This window comes from Ostrea edulis, chromosome 6 (genome assembly GCF_947568905.1).
Source record: "Ostrea edulis chromosome 6, xbOstEdul1.1, whole genome shotgun sequence".
In the NCBI taxonomy this organism is placed as follows: domain Eukaryota; kingdom Metazoa; phylum Mollusca; class Bivalvia; order Ostreida; family Ostreidae; genus Ostrea; species Ostrea edulis.
The window spans coordinates 28,082,552-28,099,566 of NC_079169.1; the positions used below are offsets into that span (position 1 = coordinate 28,082,552).

The 17,015-nt window shown below is 34.0% G+C and overlaps 2 long non-coding RNA genes across 2 annotated transcripts; one reads left to right on the forward strand and one right to left on the reverse strand.

Moving 5' to 3' along the window:
- Window positions 1-6,973: 6,973 nt before the first annotated feature.
- Window positions 6,974-8,266, reverse strand: LOC130047394 (uncharacterized). Its single transcript, XR_008796283.1, has 2 exons — window positions 8,150-8,266; window positions 6,974-7,490 (listed from the first exon to the last, which is right to left on the reverse strand). It is a non-coding gene; the product is annotated as an uncharacterized LOC130047394 (long non-coding RNA).
- A 271-nt stretch (window positions 8,267-8,537) lies between these two features.
- Window positions 8,538-9,148, forward strand: LOC125667188 (uncharacterized). The gene is made up of 2 exons (XR_007367079.2): window positions 8,538-8,671; window positions 8,876-9,148. It is a non-coding gene; the product is annotated as an uncharacterized LOC125667188 (long non-coding RNA).
- Window positions 9,149-17,015: the final 7,867 nt, after the last annotated feature.

Genomic DNA, 17,015 nt, shown 5'->3' on the forward strand with positions numbered 1-17,015 from the left:
TCTAATGTATCGAGATGGTCGAATTCTTTATATGCACGTGCATGCACGTACGTGCACGTGCACAAAACTCTCAGATCTTTATAACTGATTTGAACTAGTATGAAATGGACTGAACGTTATAAGATAGTTATATATTCACATGCTACACACTTTCCAATGGTCAAAACCACTTGTACTGATATAAATGTCACCACTTACTAAATGGGGGAATGTTTGGGGAACATCTGTAACGGTCCCCGTTACAATAAGTACTAGTTATTATGTTCCCCAAACGAAGTTTGGGAACATATTGGTTTTACTCTGTTTCTTATTATTATTATTATTATTATTCTTTCTTTCTTCTTGGGACTTTTTTGTCCACGAGTGTTCTCAGAAACTACTCAAGGGATCAATCTGAAACCTTTTTAGGATGATAGTATAGCATATGTAGATGTGCGGAACGAATGTCATTTTGTCTGAAAATGCATGCATGTGCATTGGATTTTTTGTTTACCAACTTTGGAATTACTCTAACTTTTTTATTTTTCAATGAAATCGTTTGCTATTTATATCGTAGGTATAACTTGGGACCCTTAACTGATTGGCATCGTCAAAATTTAAATTCTGCACGCGCATGCACGTGTGCTTCAATTTGATTAGATAATACAAAACCGTTTATAACATTCATACCAATTAAGGAAATTTAATGATATTTACAGGATAGGTAGACATGCGAAATATCTACAGATCGATGTAATAAAAATTGCAAACGCGCATGCGCACGCACGTGCATTGTCTTTTGAAGGTTCAATTCTTTCAATGACCATAACTTTTTTGTTTTTTGTCAAAATCTTTTTAAACTTGTATTCTATATGTATCTTGATATTCTTAAGAAAAGTGTATAGTCATAATTACCATCCGGCACGTGCATGCACATGTGCTAAATTCTGATTGGACGATTTTCAAATCGCCATAACTTTCTTATAAATGATGGAAACAATATGAAATTTATACTGTAAGTATATCTATCAAATGTCTATTGAATGACATCAACATTGATGCTGAGTCCTACTCACGTGCGCGTGTATGCACGTGCATAGCTTTTCTTTCATTTTTCGGGTACTAAAATGGTCATAACTATTGAATTAAAAACTGAAATGAATTCAAATTTACCCTGAGGATCTATGATATGAATGTCTATGAAATGGTGTCAACAAATTTTCCATTATCTAAATCGCGTGTGCTTGAATGCGCGTGCATTGTAATTTTTGATGTCTAAATTTAAGTATTGGTCTATAACATTTTGGGATTGCATTGAATAGGTTTGAAAATTAGGTTGTAGGTATGTTTTGGGCCTCTCAATTTATTAATAGTCTCAAAATCACTTCCCTGCACGCGCATGCACGTGCGATAATTCTGATTGGACGATTTTGAAATCCCAATAACTTTCTTATGAGTGAAACAATCGATACCAAATTCATATAGTAAGTATATTGTTCAAATGTCTATTGAATAGCATCAACAAAATTGCTGTGTGGTACTCACGCGCATTTGTATGCACGTGCATTGATTTCGGTCTTTGTAGTTTTGAGTTGCCGTTAATTTCTCGTTTTTCATTGAACAGTTGTGAAACTTCTCTTGTACTCATATAGTAAGATTTCTAATGTATCGAGATGGTCGAATTATTTATATGCACGTGTATGCACGTACGTGCACGTGCAATAAACTCTCAGATCTTTATAACTGATTTGTATTAGCATCAAATGGACTGAACGTTATAAAAGAGTTCTATATTCACATGTTTCACAGTTTGCAATGGTCAAAACCACTTGTACTGAAATAAATGACACCACTTGCTAAATGGGGGAATGTTTGGGGAACATCTGTAACGGTCCCCGTTACAATCAGTACAAGTTATTATTATGTTCCCCAAACAAAGTTTGGGAACATATTGGTTTTACTCTGTTTCTTCTTCTTATTATTATTATTATTCTTTCTTTATTCTTGTCACCCTTTTTTGTCCACGAGTGTTCTCAGAAACTACTGAAGGGATCAAGATGAAACCTTTTTAGGATGATAGAATACTCTATGTAGATGTGCGGAACGAACGTCATTTTGTCTGAAAATGCATGCATGTGCATGCACGTGCATTGGATTTTTTGTTTACAAACTTTGGAATGCGTCTAACTTTTTTATTTTTCAATGAAATCGTATAATATTTATATTGCAGGTATAACTTGAGACCCTTAACCGTTTGGCATCGTCAAAATTTCAATTCTGCACGCGCATGCACGTGTGCTTCAATTTGATTGGATAATACAAAACCGTTTATAACTTTCAGGTAAATTAAGACAATTTAATGATATTTACAGGATTGGTAAAGATTATAAATATATACAAATTTGTGTAATAAAAATTGCAAACGCGCATGCGCACGCAAGTGTATTGTCTTTTGAAGTTTCAATTCTTTTAATGACCATAACTTTTTTGTTTTTGGTCAAAATCTTTTCAAACTTGTATTGTATATGTATCTTGATATTCTTAAGAAAAGTGTATAGTCATAATTACCATCCGGCACGTGCATGCACGTGTGCTAAATTCTGATTGGACGATTTTCAAATCGCCATAACTTTCTTATAAATGATGGAAACAATATGAAATTTATACTGTAAGTATATCTATCAAATGTCTATTGAATGACATCAACATTGATGCTGAGTCCTACTCACGTGCGCGTGTATGCACGTGCATAGCTTTTCTTTCATTTTTCGGGTACTAAAATGGTCATAACTATTGAATTAAAAACTGAAATGAATTCAAATTTACCCTGAGGATCTATGATATGAATGTCTGTGAAATGGTGTCAACAAATTTTCCATTATCAAAATCGCGTGCGCGTGAATGCGCGTGCATTGTAATTTTTGAGTATTGGTCTATAACATTTTGAGATTGCAATGAATAGGTTTGAAAATTAGGTTGCAGGTATGTTTTGGGCCTCTCAATTTATTAAAAGTCTCAAAATCACTTCCCTGCACGCGCATGAACGTGCGCTTAATTCTGATTGGACGATTTTGAAATCCCAATAACTTTCTTAAGAGTGAAGCGATCGATACCAAATTCATATAGAAAGTATATTGTTCAAATGTCTATTGATTAGCATCAACAAAATTGCTGTGTCGTACTCACGCGCACGTGTATGCACGTGCATTGATTTCGGTCTTTGTAGTTTTGAGTTGCCGTTAATTTCTCGTTTTTCATTGAACAGTTGTGAAACTTCTCTTGTACTCATATAGTAAGATTTCTAATGTTACGAGATGGTCGAATTATTTATATGCACGTGCATGCACGTGCACAAAACTCTCAGATCTTTATAACTAATTTGAACTAGTATGAAATGGACTGAACGTTATAAGATAGTTATATATTCACATGCTACACAGTTTGCAATAGTCAAAACAACTTGTACTGAAATAAATGACACCACTTACTAAATGGGGGAATGTTTGGGGAACATCTGTAACGGTCCCCGTTACAATAAGTACTAGTTATTATTATTATTATTCTTTCTTTATTCTTGTCACCCTTTTTTGTCCACGAGTGTTCTCAGAAACTACTGAAGGGATCAAGACGAAACCTTTTTAGGATGATAGAATACTCTTTGTAGATGTGCGGAACGAACGTCATTTTGTCTGAAAATGCATGCATGTGCATGCACGTGCATTGGATTTTTTGTTTACAAACTTTGGAATGCGTCTAACTTTTTTATTTTTCAATGAAATCGTTTGATATTTATATTGCAGGTATAACTTAAGACCCTTAAGCGTTTCACATCGTCAAAATTTCAATTCTGCACGCACATGCACGTGTGCTTCTATTTGATTGGATAATACAAAACCATTTATAACATTCATTTTAATTAAGACAATTTAATGATATTTACAGGATAGGTAAAGATTATAAATATCTACAAATCTATGTTTAAAAAATTGAAAACGCGAATGCGCACGCACGCGCATTGACATTTGAACGTTCAATTCTTTCAATGACCATAACTTTTTTTTTTTGTCAAAATCTTTTCAAACTTGTCTTGTATATGTATCTTGATATTCTTAACAAAAGTGTACAGTCATAATTACCATCCGGCACCTGCATGCACGTGTGCTAAATTCTGATTGGACGATTTTCAAATCGCCATAACTTTCTTATAAATGATATAAACAATATGAAATTTATACTGTAAGTATATCTATCAAATGTGTATTGAATGACATCAACATTGATGCTGAGTCATACTCACGTGCGCGTGTATGCACGTGCATAGCTTTTCTTTCATTTTTCGGTTACTAAAATGGTCATAACTATTGAATTAAAAACTGAAATGAATTCAAATTTACCCTGAAGATCTATGATATGAATGTTTACGAAATGGTGTCAACAAATTCTCCATTATGAAAACCGCGTGTGCGTGAATGCACGTGCAATGTAATTTTTGACGTCTAAATTTAAGTATTGGTCTATAACATTTTGAGATAGCAATGAATACGTTTGAAAATTAGGTTGCAGGTATGTTTTCGGCCTGTCAATTTATTAATAGTCTCAAAATCACTTCCCTGCACGCGCATGCACGTGCCCTTAATTCTGATTGGACGATTTTGAAATTCCAATAACTTTCTTATCAGTGAAGCAATCGATACCAAATTCATATAGTAAGTATATTGTGCAAATGTCTATTGATTAGCACCAACAAAAATGACTTGTAATGTATCGAGATGGTCGAATTATTTATATACACGTGGATGCACGTACGTGCAGGTGCACAAAACTCTCAGATATTTATAACTGATTTGTATTAGCATGAAATGGACTGAACGTTATAAAATAGTTATATATTCACATGTTTCACAGTTTGCAATGGTCAAAACCACTTGTACTGAAATAAATGACACCACTTGCTAAATGGGGGAATGTTTGGGGAACATCTGTAACGGTCCCCGTTACAATAAGTACTAGTTATTATTATTATTCTTTCTTTATTCTTGTCACCCTTTTTTGTCCACGAGTGTTCTCAGAAACTACTGAAGGGATCAAGACGAAACCTTTTTAGGATGATAGAATACTCTTTGTAGATGTGCGGAACGAACGTGATTTTGTCTGAAAATGCATGTATGTGCATGCACGTGCATTGGATTTTTTGTTTACAAACTTTGGAATGCGTCTAACTTTTTTATTTTTCAATGAAATCGTATAATATTTATATTGCAGGTATAACTTGAGACCCTTAACCGTTTCACATCGTCAAAATTTCAATTCTGCACCCGCATGCACGTGTGCTTCAATTTGATTGGATAATACAAAACCATTTATAACTTTCATGTAAATTAAGACAATTTGATGATATTTACAGGATAGGTAAAGATTATAAATATCTACAAATATCTGTTTAAAAAATTGAAAATGCGCATGCGCACGCACGCGCATTGACATTTGAACGTTCAATTCTTTCAATGACCATAACTTTTTTGTTTTTTGTCAAAATTTTTTCAAACTTTTCTTGTATATGTATCTTGATATTCTTAACAAAAGTTTACAGTTACCATCCGGCACGTGCATGCACGTGTGCTAAATTCTGATTGGACGATTTCCAAATCGCCATAACTTTCTTATAAATGATGGAAACAATATGAAATTTATACTGTAAGTATATCTATCAAATGTCTATTGAATGACATCAACATTGATGCTAAGTCATACTCACGTGCCCGTGTATGCACGTGCATATCCTTTCTTTCATTTTTCGGGTACTAAAATGGTCATAACTATTGAATTAAAAACTGAAACGAATTCAAATTTACCCTGAGGATCTATGATATGAATGTCTATGAAATGGTGTCAACAAATTTTCCATTATCAAAATTGCGTGCGCGTGAATGCGCGTGCATTGTAATTTTTGACGTCTAAATTCAAGTATTGGTCTATAACATTTTAAAATTGCAATGAATAGGATTGAAATTTAGGTTGCAGGTATGTTTTGGGCCTCTGAATTTATTAATAGTGTCAAAATCACTTCCCTGCACGCGCATGCACGTGCGTTTAATTCTGATTGGACGATTTTGAAATCTCAATAACTTTCTGATGAGTGAAGCAATCAATACCAAATTTATATAGTAAGTATATTGTTCAAATGTCTATTGAATAGCATCAACAAAATTGCTGTGTCGTACTCACGCGCACATGTATGCACGTGCATTGATTTCGGTCTTTGTAGTTTTGAGTTGCCGTTAATTTCTCGTTTTTCATTGAACTGTTGTGAAACTTCTCTTTTATTCATATGGTGAGACTTGTAATGTATCGAGATGGTCAAATTATTTATATGCACGTGCATGCACGTATGTGCACGTGCACAAAACTCTCAGATCTTTATAACTGATTTGAACTAGTATGAAATGGACTGAACGTTATAAGATAGTTATATATTCACATGCTACACAGTTTGCAATGGTCAAAACCACTTGTACTGAAATCAATGTCACCACTTACTAAATGGGGGAATGTTTGGGGTACATCTGTAACGGTCCCCGTTACAATAAGTACTACCCTCATGAAAATATTTTGCTGAAAATTTGCTGAAAGATATCTGAAACAAATCTGAAACATTGCTTACTGAAATTTTTCTTGCTGAATCAATGCTGAACATGTTTCAGCATATATGCTGAAACACCTTGAGCATTGCTGAATCATTTCTTAATTACTGAAACATTGCTTACTGAAATGTTTCTTGCTGAATCAATGCTGAACATGTTTCAGTACATATGCTGAAACACCTTGAGCATTGCTGAAACATTTCTTAATTACTGAAACATTCAGGCAAGTTGCTGAGACAGTCTGAAACATCAATTAAAATTGCTGAGTTCCATCTGAAACATTCAAATTGCTGAAACTGTCTGAAACTCTGCAATATTGCGACAACTTATCATTCTGAGAAAAGACAAATTCCTTGGAGATAAATTATTTAAACTATAATCATAATATATGACATGACAATGAAATCAACCCATAATGGACATTATATAATACAAAACAAATTAACTATGCCCATGTTTGTGTCTGTGTATACACTTTAACACTTCATCAAAAATATATTAGTCTCGATCATGGTCATCACAGGCATCTATACTGTAGCAATTCTGTTGAAACAGTTTTTGGTACTTTTTGGAGTTGATCATTATTTAAGTCCATTTACTAAACAAGATATAGTTCCAATCATGGTCATCACAGGCAGATATATTAGATTAATCTGCAACTATTCTGTTGCAACAGATTTTGGCACTCTACAGTGGGTTAATTCACAGATTTTCTGTTGTTGAACATGTTGAATGGAAGTTTCCTTAAAAAATAAAACTCAGCACAAGCCACTCCCTCCAGAATGTTCAGTTCCGACTCCTTCCTCTTCCCAATTTATAAAGAGTCAGCCTGCTTATTATCTACTAAGAAGTTCTCCTAAGAATGACTTACTGAAAAAATACAATAACAATATATGAATATATTAATTAGAGGCTCCATAACTGTATACAATCACACAGTCCTACATTTCAAGCAAATTCTTGAGTATCTATTGCTGTATTACTCATGCTGTATATTTGATTTATAATCGTAATTCAGTTCTAATGACGTAATATTTCAATGTATGAATTCAAGAGCATTTTGTGTCATAGATATACTTAAACTGCTTTACCATAGTATATTTTTGAAATTGGAATCAAATACAAAACTGCATTAAGCATTTTCTGAATTGTTCAACCTACGAGACGTTGTGAAAGTATGGAAGAATGGCACTAGCAAGAGATTGTGGAAATTGTGTTGAGAAAATTCGGGTCGTCGTAACTTTGTCGTTTTACAATTACAACGTGTGTAATCCCTACTTGTTATAACTGTGGGCAGTGAAATTCATTTGTGTATTTAGCTTGAAATCTTTACACACTGTTACATAAGAAAACATGGGTGTCCTAGGCCTAACAAAAATCGTAAGTGTAAAAAAATAAATTTAAAAAAATCGGCGACTTTCATTAGTCAGTCACCTCTACTTCAAAATTGAAACCAAGTGCCATTTATTTATATGACTGTCATTTCCAATCATAATTTAAGCCTATACTATTTTGGTTTTGAAACTTACATGTTAAGTAAGGCAGAATCTTCTCACTGCACTGCCCCTCCGGCCTCCATCTTCTGTGTTTTCTTCCGATGTTGACGGAAGTTGTCAATCAATTACAAAGTATTAAAAAAAATCGATAAAAAAATTTATAGGAGAAATATTGGAATATATCCTTTATTTTAAGAGCTATAATACTTTTGACAATATTTTTTTTTAAATATTTGTAAACTGGTTCCCCGCTGATTGATGCTACCTACATACGAAATAGGCGAGGTCGATAAGGGTACCAGTTTAATATTCATCGCAGACGGAAGTATTGCACGCGGGAAAAAATTCGTTTGATCAACAGCCATGTCTTGAAATCATAACGCCATCGTTGTATGAGTGGGTGAAGATAAATTTAATGCGATTCCACTCTCCTGTATAAAGGATCCAAGAAAAGATTTTAGTAAATACCTTGAGGGAGAATGCATAAGCATGAAAACCTCCAGATCTTGGTTTCCCTGGCCTGAATCTTCGACGCCATTTTGTTAGCAGTTCGAGGTATGAATTTTTGTGTTAATGTTAACCTAATAGTCCTATTAAGTGCCTGTACTATGTAAAAATCAGAACTTTCGATCACATAAATTTGAATCATTCCATGTTGAATTAATTAAGATCATGAATTTATATGAACTTCGATCATTATTTATAAGATTAAACACATTGTTAAGTTTACAATGTACCTGTATGCTAGTATAATTTCAGATGGATTCAAGCAAATTAAGAAGTGGATTATCCTGAAAATTCGTTGGATACAGACAAGGCCCATAGATCTATATGACAATCAGAATGATTACCTCATAGTGGACTATAAGGCCTACAACAGCTAGCTATTTCTAATCAGAGAGGTGGGAAGACCCGGTAGGATGTAATACCAAGTAAACAGTAAATGGAAATTTAAATTATAAAAAAGGTAGTGCCTGAAAAAGACAATTTAAGACTTTGATATTTTGAATGAAAAATAAAAATTGAAATATATTTGTCTCGATTATTTTTTAAAGTATATTGCAGGATGAAAAGCTAGCATATCCTTGCTGAATAAGTGCTGTAACATTGCTGAATAGGTGGGGTATTATTGCTGAAACGGCACTGAATAATTGCTGATTCGGCACTGAATATTTGCTGAAACAGCACTGAATAATTGCTGAAACAGTACTTAATATTTGCTGAAACAGCACTGAATAATTGCTGAAACAGTGCTGAATAATTGCTGAAACAGTACTTAATATTTGCTGAAACAGTGCTGAATAATTTCTGAAACAGTGCTGAATAATTGCTGAAACGGCACTGAATAATTGCTGAATATTTCTGAAACCTTGCTTACTTACAGTTTGAAAACTGTATGAAACATTGCTGAAATTTTGGCTGAAACATCACTCGCAATTGGCTGAAACACCAAGTCTGAAACATGCCTGGAATGTTCCAATTACAGGCATGTTTCAGACTTTTGTTTCAGACTTGATTCAGATAGACAATTCTGGAATGTTTCAGGAAAATTTCAGAAATGTTTCAGGAAAATTTCAGACTAAAATTTTCATGAGGGTAGTTATTATCATTATTATTCTTTCTTTCTTCTTGGGACTTTTTTGTCCACGAGTGTTCTCAGAAACTACTCAAGGGATCAATATGAAACCTTTTTAGGATGATAGTATAGCATATGTAGATGTGCGGAACGAATGTCATTTTGTCTGAAAATGCATGCATGTGCATGCACGTGCATTGGATTTTTTGTTTACAAACTTTGGAATGAGTCTAACTTTTTTATTTTTCAATGAAATCGTTTGCTATTTATATGGTAGGTATAACATGGGACCCTTAACTGTTTGGCATTGTCAAAATTTTAATTCTGCACGCGCATTCACGTGTGCTTCAATTTGATTGGATAATACAAAACCTTTTATAACATTCATACCAATTAAGGGAATTGAATGATATTTACAGGATAGGTAGACATGCCAAATATCTACAGCTCGATGTAATAAAAATTGCAAACACGCATGCGCACGCACGTGCATTGTCTTTTGAAGGTTCAATTCTTTCAATGACCATAACTTTTTTGTTTTTTGTGAAAATCTTTTCGAACTTGTATTGTATATGTATCTTGATATTCTTAACAAAAGTGTATAGTCATAATTACCATCCGGCACGTGCATGCACGTGTGCTAAATTCTGATTGGACGATTTTCAAATCGCCATAACTTTCTTATAAATGATGGAAACAATATGAAATTTATACTGTAAGTATACCTATCAAATGTCTATTGAATGACATCAACATTGATGCTGAGTCATACTCACGTGCGCGTGTATGCACGTGCATAGCTTTTCTTTCATTTTTCGGGTACTAAAATGGTCATAACTATTGAATTAAAAACTGAAATGAATTCAAATTTACCCTGAGGATCTATGATATGAATGTCTATGAAATGATGTCAACAAATTTTCCATTATCAAAATCGCGTGTGCGTGAATGCGCGTGCATTGTAATTTTTGACGTCTAAATTTAAGTATTGGTCTATAACGTTTTGAGATTGCAATGAATAGGTTTGAAAATTAGGTTGTAGGTATGTTTTGGGCCTCTCAATTTACTAATAGTCTCAAAATCACTTCCCTGCATGTGCATGCACGTGCGCTTAATTCTGATTGGACGATTTTGAAATCCCAATAACTCTCTTATGAGTGAAGCAATCGATACCAAATTCATATAGTAAGTATATTATTCAAATGTCTATTGAATAGTATCAACAAAATTCTTGTGTGGTACTCACACGCACGTGTATGCACGTGCATTGATTTCGGTCTTTGTAGTTTTGAGTTGCCGTTAATTTCAAGTTTTTCATTGAACAGTTGTGAAACTTCTGTTGTACTCATATGGTAAGACTTGTAATGTATCGAGATGGTCGAATTATTTATATGCACGTGCATGCACGTACGTGCACGTGCACAAAACTCTCAGATCTTTATAACTGATTTGAACTAGTATGAAATGGACTGAACGTTATAAGATAGTTATATATTCACATGCTACACAGTTTGCAATGGTCAAAACCACTTGTACTGAAATCAATGTCACCACTTACTAAATGGGGGAATGTTTGGGGAAGATGTGTAACGGTCCCCGTTACAACAAGTACTAGTTATTATTATTATTATGTTCCCCAAACAAAGTTTGGGAACATATTGTTTTTACTCTGTTTCTTATTATTATGTTCCCCAAACAAAGTTTGGGAACATATTGTTTTTACTCTGTTTCTTATTATGTTCCCCAAACAAAGTTTGGGAACATATTGGTTTTACTCTGTTTCTTATTATTATGTTCCCCAAACAAAGTTTGGGAACATATTGGTTTTACTCTGTTTCTTATTATTATGTTCCCCAAACGAAGTTTGGGAACATATTGGTTTTACTCTGTTTCTTATTATGTTCCCCAAACAAAGTTTGGGAACATATTGGTTTTACTCTGTTTCTTATTATGTTCCCCAAACAAAGTTTGGGAACATATTGGTTTTACTCTGTTTCTTATTTAGGTCTACCGTCTCCTGCGGAAGACCTTACTATTATTGTTCGCGTTCTTCTTCTTCATTAAGGTCTTCCGTCTCCTGCGGAAGAAATTACTATTATTGTTCGCGTTCTTCTTCTTCATTATTATTATTATTATTATTTTCCTTGGTAGTACACGCGTTTTTCTCAGCCATTTCTCGATCGATTTTCACGAAATTTTCAGGAAAGATGTCTTTTGGTGACGAGACTTTGCTTGCAAAATTTCGTGCTTGACCTCACTTCCGGTCAGGAGTTATCTCTCTTTTAGTGACTTTTTGAAGGGCCTTGTTGTCCACGCATCTCCTCCGTTAGTTTTGAAGCTAGAGTCTTGAAATTTCTACACAAGATAGAGTAAACATTTTAGAAGATTTGTGGGGGATTCGATTTTACCGGAGGCGATTTGCCTAAACACTCGCCTGGACCTGAAAAAATGGATGCCAAAATTTTTCGCCGATTTCGGCGATTTTTCACCTTTGATCTCCAATATCTTTTTTCTTGCAAATATTTTGTTAAGACATGTAGAACAAAAGTTGTGCACATTTACGAGATCTTTTCGAAAATATCAAGATTTAGGGGCTAGCCCCTTCAATTAGGGATCTAGAAGGGCTCAAAGTCTAGATCAAATATCTCAAAAATCGTTAATATTTTGGTATAAGTCAAAGAACAAAAAATGTTTATCTCAACAATCCAAATCTATTCATATAAAAATTTAGGTCATATGTTACGTAATAAGGGATTTTAAGGGCCAAAACCATAAATTTTTTACCCCTTGTATCTCGAAAACGACAAATATTTTGAAAAGCAATAAAGAACAAAAGTTGTTCAGAATGATGATCTGAACAATATGCATATTTCGTTTTTACCCTATGTGGCCCCGTTAGGGAGCTACAGTTTGGCCCCTAAAAATTACTTCTAGAAATAACTCGAGAACGGTAAAGAATTTCTAAATACTTGTTGAACAAAAAATGTTTGAAATGTCATGACCTTTCTTACGATATCAAGCAAAAGGGGCTGACCCTTTAAATTAGGGGCCCAGAAGGGTCCAAAGGTTTATGAGAATATCTCAGAAACTATTAATATTTTGTAATAAGTCATTGAAACGGAAATGTTCATCTAAACGAGCTTGTTCTTATCAAATCAAAAAGTAGGTCATATGTTACGTAATAAGGGATTTTAAGGGCGAAAATCATAAATAATTGACGCCTCATATCTTGAAAACGACAAATATTTTGAAAAGCATTATTGAACAAAAGTTGTTCAGAATGATAATCTAAACAATATGTACATTTCGTTTTTTCCCTATGTGGCCCCGTTAGGGAGCTACAGTTTGGCCCCTAAATATTTCTTGTAGAGATAACTCGAGAACGGTAAAGAATTTCTAAATACTTGTTGAGCAAAAAATGTTTTTAATGACAAGGCCTTTCTTACGATATCAAGCAAAACGGGCTGGCCCTTTAAATTAGGGGTTCAGAAGGGTCCAAATGTTTTTGAGAATATCTCAGAAACTATTAATATTTTATAATAAGTTGTAGAAGCGGAAATGTTCATCTCAACGAGCTTGATCTTATCAAATCAAAAAGTAGGTCATATGTTACGTAATTAGAGATTTTAAGGGCCAAAATCGTAAATATTTGATGCCTCATATCTTTAAAACGACATATTTTTTGAAAAGCATTATTGAACAAAAGTTGTTCAATGTGTCATAACCTATCGATCAATATCAAAAAATGGGTCTGTGGGCCTCATGGCCTGTAGAGTCGATTTTTGTCGATATCAGTCGATTTCAAAAACTTGTAACTGGTAAATATTTTCTAAGGACATATTGAACAAAAGTTGTTCAGTTTATCGAGATCTATCGATTGATATCAAGAAATAGGCCTATGATCCTAATGGCTCGCCTGTAGAGTCGATTTTTTGTCGATATAGGTCGATCTCAATAACTTTTTACAGGTAAATATTTTGTAAAGACATATAGAACTAAAGTTGTTGAGTCTATAGAGGGCTAACAAATGACATCAAGAAATAGGCCCGCGGGCCTTATGGCTCGCCTGGAGAGTCGAATTTCAAACGAATTTCACCGCAACTTTGCTTCAGAAGCTTATGATATGAAAAATTGATTATATCTAAAGTGTCTTAAAGTCGGAAACTAAATTGGGACTCATTTGTCTTTTCTTTTTTTTTTTAACTCCGAGTGCATCAACAAATCGGACGGAAGACCTACTCGTTGCTCGCAACGAGATCGTGTCTAGTTATTATTATTATTATTTCTTTCTTCTTGGGACTTTTTTGTCCACGAGTGTTCTCAGAAACTACTCAAGGGATCAATCTGAAACCTTTTTAGGATGATAGTATAGCATATGTAGATGTGCGGAACGAATGTCATTTTGTCTGAAAATGCATGCATGTGCATGCACGTGCATTGGATTTTTTGTTTACCAAGTTTGGAATGAGTCTAACTTTTTTATTTTTTAATGAAATCGTTTGCTATTTATATCGTATGTATAACAAGGGACCCTTAACTGTTTGGCATCGTCAAAATTTCAATTCTGCACGCGCATGCACGTGTGCTTCAATTTGATTGGATAATACAAAACCGTTTATATCATTCATGCCAATCAAGGAAATTTAATGATATTTACAGGATAGGTAGACATGTCAAATATCTACAGATCGATGTAATAAAAATTGCAAACGCGCATGCGCACGCACGTGCATTGTCATTTGAAGGTTCAATTCTTTCAATGACCCTAACTTTTTTGTTTTTTGTCAAAATCTTTTCGAACTTGTATTGTATATGTATCTTGATATTCTTAACAAAAGTGTATAGTCATAATTACCATCCGGCACGTGCATGCACGTGTGCTAAATTCTGATTGGACGATTTTCAAATCGCCATAACTTTCTTATAAATGATGGAAACAATATGAAATTTATACTGTAAGTATATCTATCAAATGTCTATTGAATGACATCAACATTGATGCTGAGTCATACTCACATGCGCGTGTATGCACGTGCATAGCTTTTCTTTCATTTTTCGGGTACTAAAATGGTCATAACTATTGAATTAAAAACTGAAATGAATTCAAATTTACCCTGAGGATCTATGATATGAATGTCTATGAAATGGTGTCAACAAATTTTCCATTATGAAAATCGCGTGCGCGTGAATGCGCGTGCATTGTAATTTTTGACGTCTAAATTTAAGTATTGGCCTATAACAGTTTGAGATTGCAATGAATAGGTTTGAAAATTAGGTTGCAGGTATGTTTTGGGCCTGTTAATTTATTAATAGTCTCAAAATCATTTCCCTGCACGCACATGCACGTGCGCTTAATTCTGATTGGACGATTTTGAAATCCCAATATCTTTCTGATGAGTGAAGCAATCGATACCAAATTCATACAGTAAGTATATTGTTCAAATGTCTATTGAATAGCATCAACAAAATTGCTGTGTGGTACTCATGCGCACGTGTATGCACGTGCATTGATTTGGGTCTTTGTAGTTTTGAGTTGCCGTTAATTTCTCATTTTTCATTCAACAGTTGTGAAACTTCTCTTGTACTCATATAGTAAGACTTCTAATGTATGGAGATGGTCGAATTATTTATATGCACGTACGTGCACGTGCACAAAACTCTCAGATCTTTATAACTGATTTGAACTAGTATGAAATGGACTGAACGTTATAAGATAGTTATATATTCACATGCTACACAGTTTGCAATGGTCAAAACCACTTGTACTGAAATAAATGACACCACTTACTAAATGGGGGAATGTTTGGGGAACATCTGTAACGGTCCCCGTTACAATAAGTACTAGTTATTATGTTCCCCAAACGAAGTTTGGGAACATATTGGTTTTACTCTGTTTCTTATTATTATGTTCCCCAAACAAAGTTTGGGAACATATTGGTTTTACTCTGTTTCTTATTATTATTATTATTCTTTCTTTATTCTTGTCACCCTTTTTTGTCCACGAGTGTTCTCAGAAACTACTGAAGGGATCAAGATGAAACCTTTTTAGGATGATAGAATATTCTTTGTAGATGTGCGGAACGAACGTCATTTTGTCTGAAAATGCATGCATGTGCATGCACGTGCATTGGATTTTTTGTTTACAAACTTTGGAATGCGTCTAACTTTGCTATTTTTCAATGAAATCGTTTGATATTTATATTGCTGGTATAACTTGAAACCCTTAACCGTTTCACATCGTCAAAATTTCAATTCTGCACGCACATGCACGTGTGCTTCAATTTGATTGGATAATACAAAACCATTTATAACTTTCAGGAAAATTAAGACAATTTGATGATATTTACAGGATAGGTAAAGATTATAAATATCTACAAATCTTTGTTAAAAAAAATTGAAAACGCGCATGCACAAGCAAGCGCATTGACATTTGAACGTTCAATTCTTTCAATGACCATAACTTTTTTGTTTTTTGTCAAAATCTTTTCAAACTTGTCTTCTATATGTATCTTGATATTCTTAACAAAAGTGTACAGTCATAATTACCATCCGGCACGTGAATGCACGTGTGCTAAATTCTGATTGGACGATTTTCAAATCGCCATAACTTTCTTATAAATGACGGAAACAATATGAAATTTATACTGTAAGTATATCTATCAAATGTCCATTGAATGACATCAACATTGATGGTGAGTCATACTCACGTGCTCGTGTATGCACGTGCATATCCTTTCTTTCATTTTTCGGCAACTAAAATGGTGATAACTATTGAATTAAAAACTGAAACGAATTCAAATTTAGACTGAGGATCTATGATATGAATGTCTATGAAATGGTGTCAACAAATTTTCCATTATCAAAATCGTGTGCGCGTGAATGCACGTGCATTGTAATTGTTGACGTCTAAATTGAAGTATTGGTCTATAACATTTTGAGATTGCAATGAATAGGTTTGAAAATTAGGTTGCAGGTATGTTTTGGGCCTCACAATTTATTAATAGTCTCAAAATCACTTCCCTGCACGCGAATGCACGTGCATTTAATTCTGATTGGACGATTTTGAAATCCCAGTAACTTTCTTATGAGTGAAGCAATCGATACCAAATTCATATAGCAAGTATATTGTACAAATGTCTATTGAATAGCATCAACAAAATTGCTGTGTGGTACTCACGCGCACGTGTATGCACGTGCATTGATTTCGGTCTTTGTAGTTTTGAGTTGCCATTAATTTCTCGTTTTTCACTGAACAGTTGTGAAACTTCTCTTGTACTCATATAGTAAGACTTCTAATGTATCGAGATGGTCGAATTATTTATA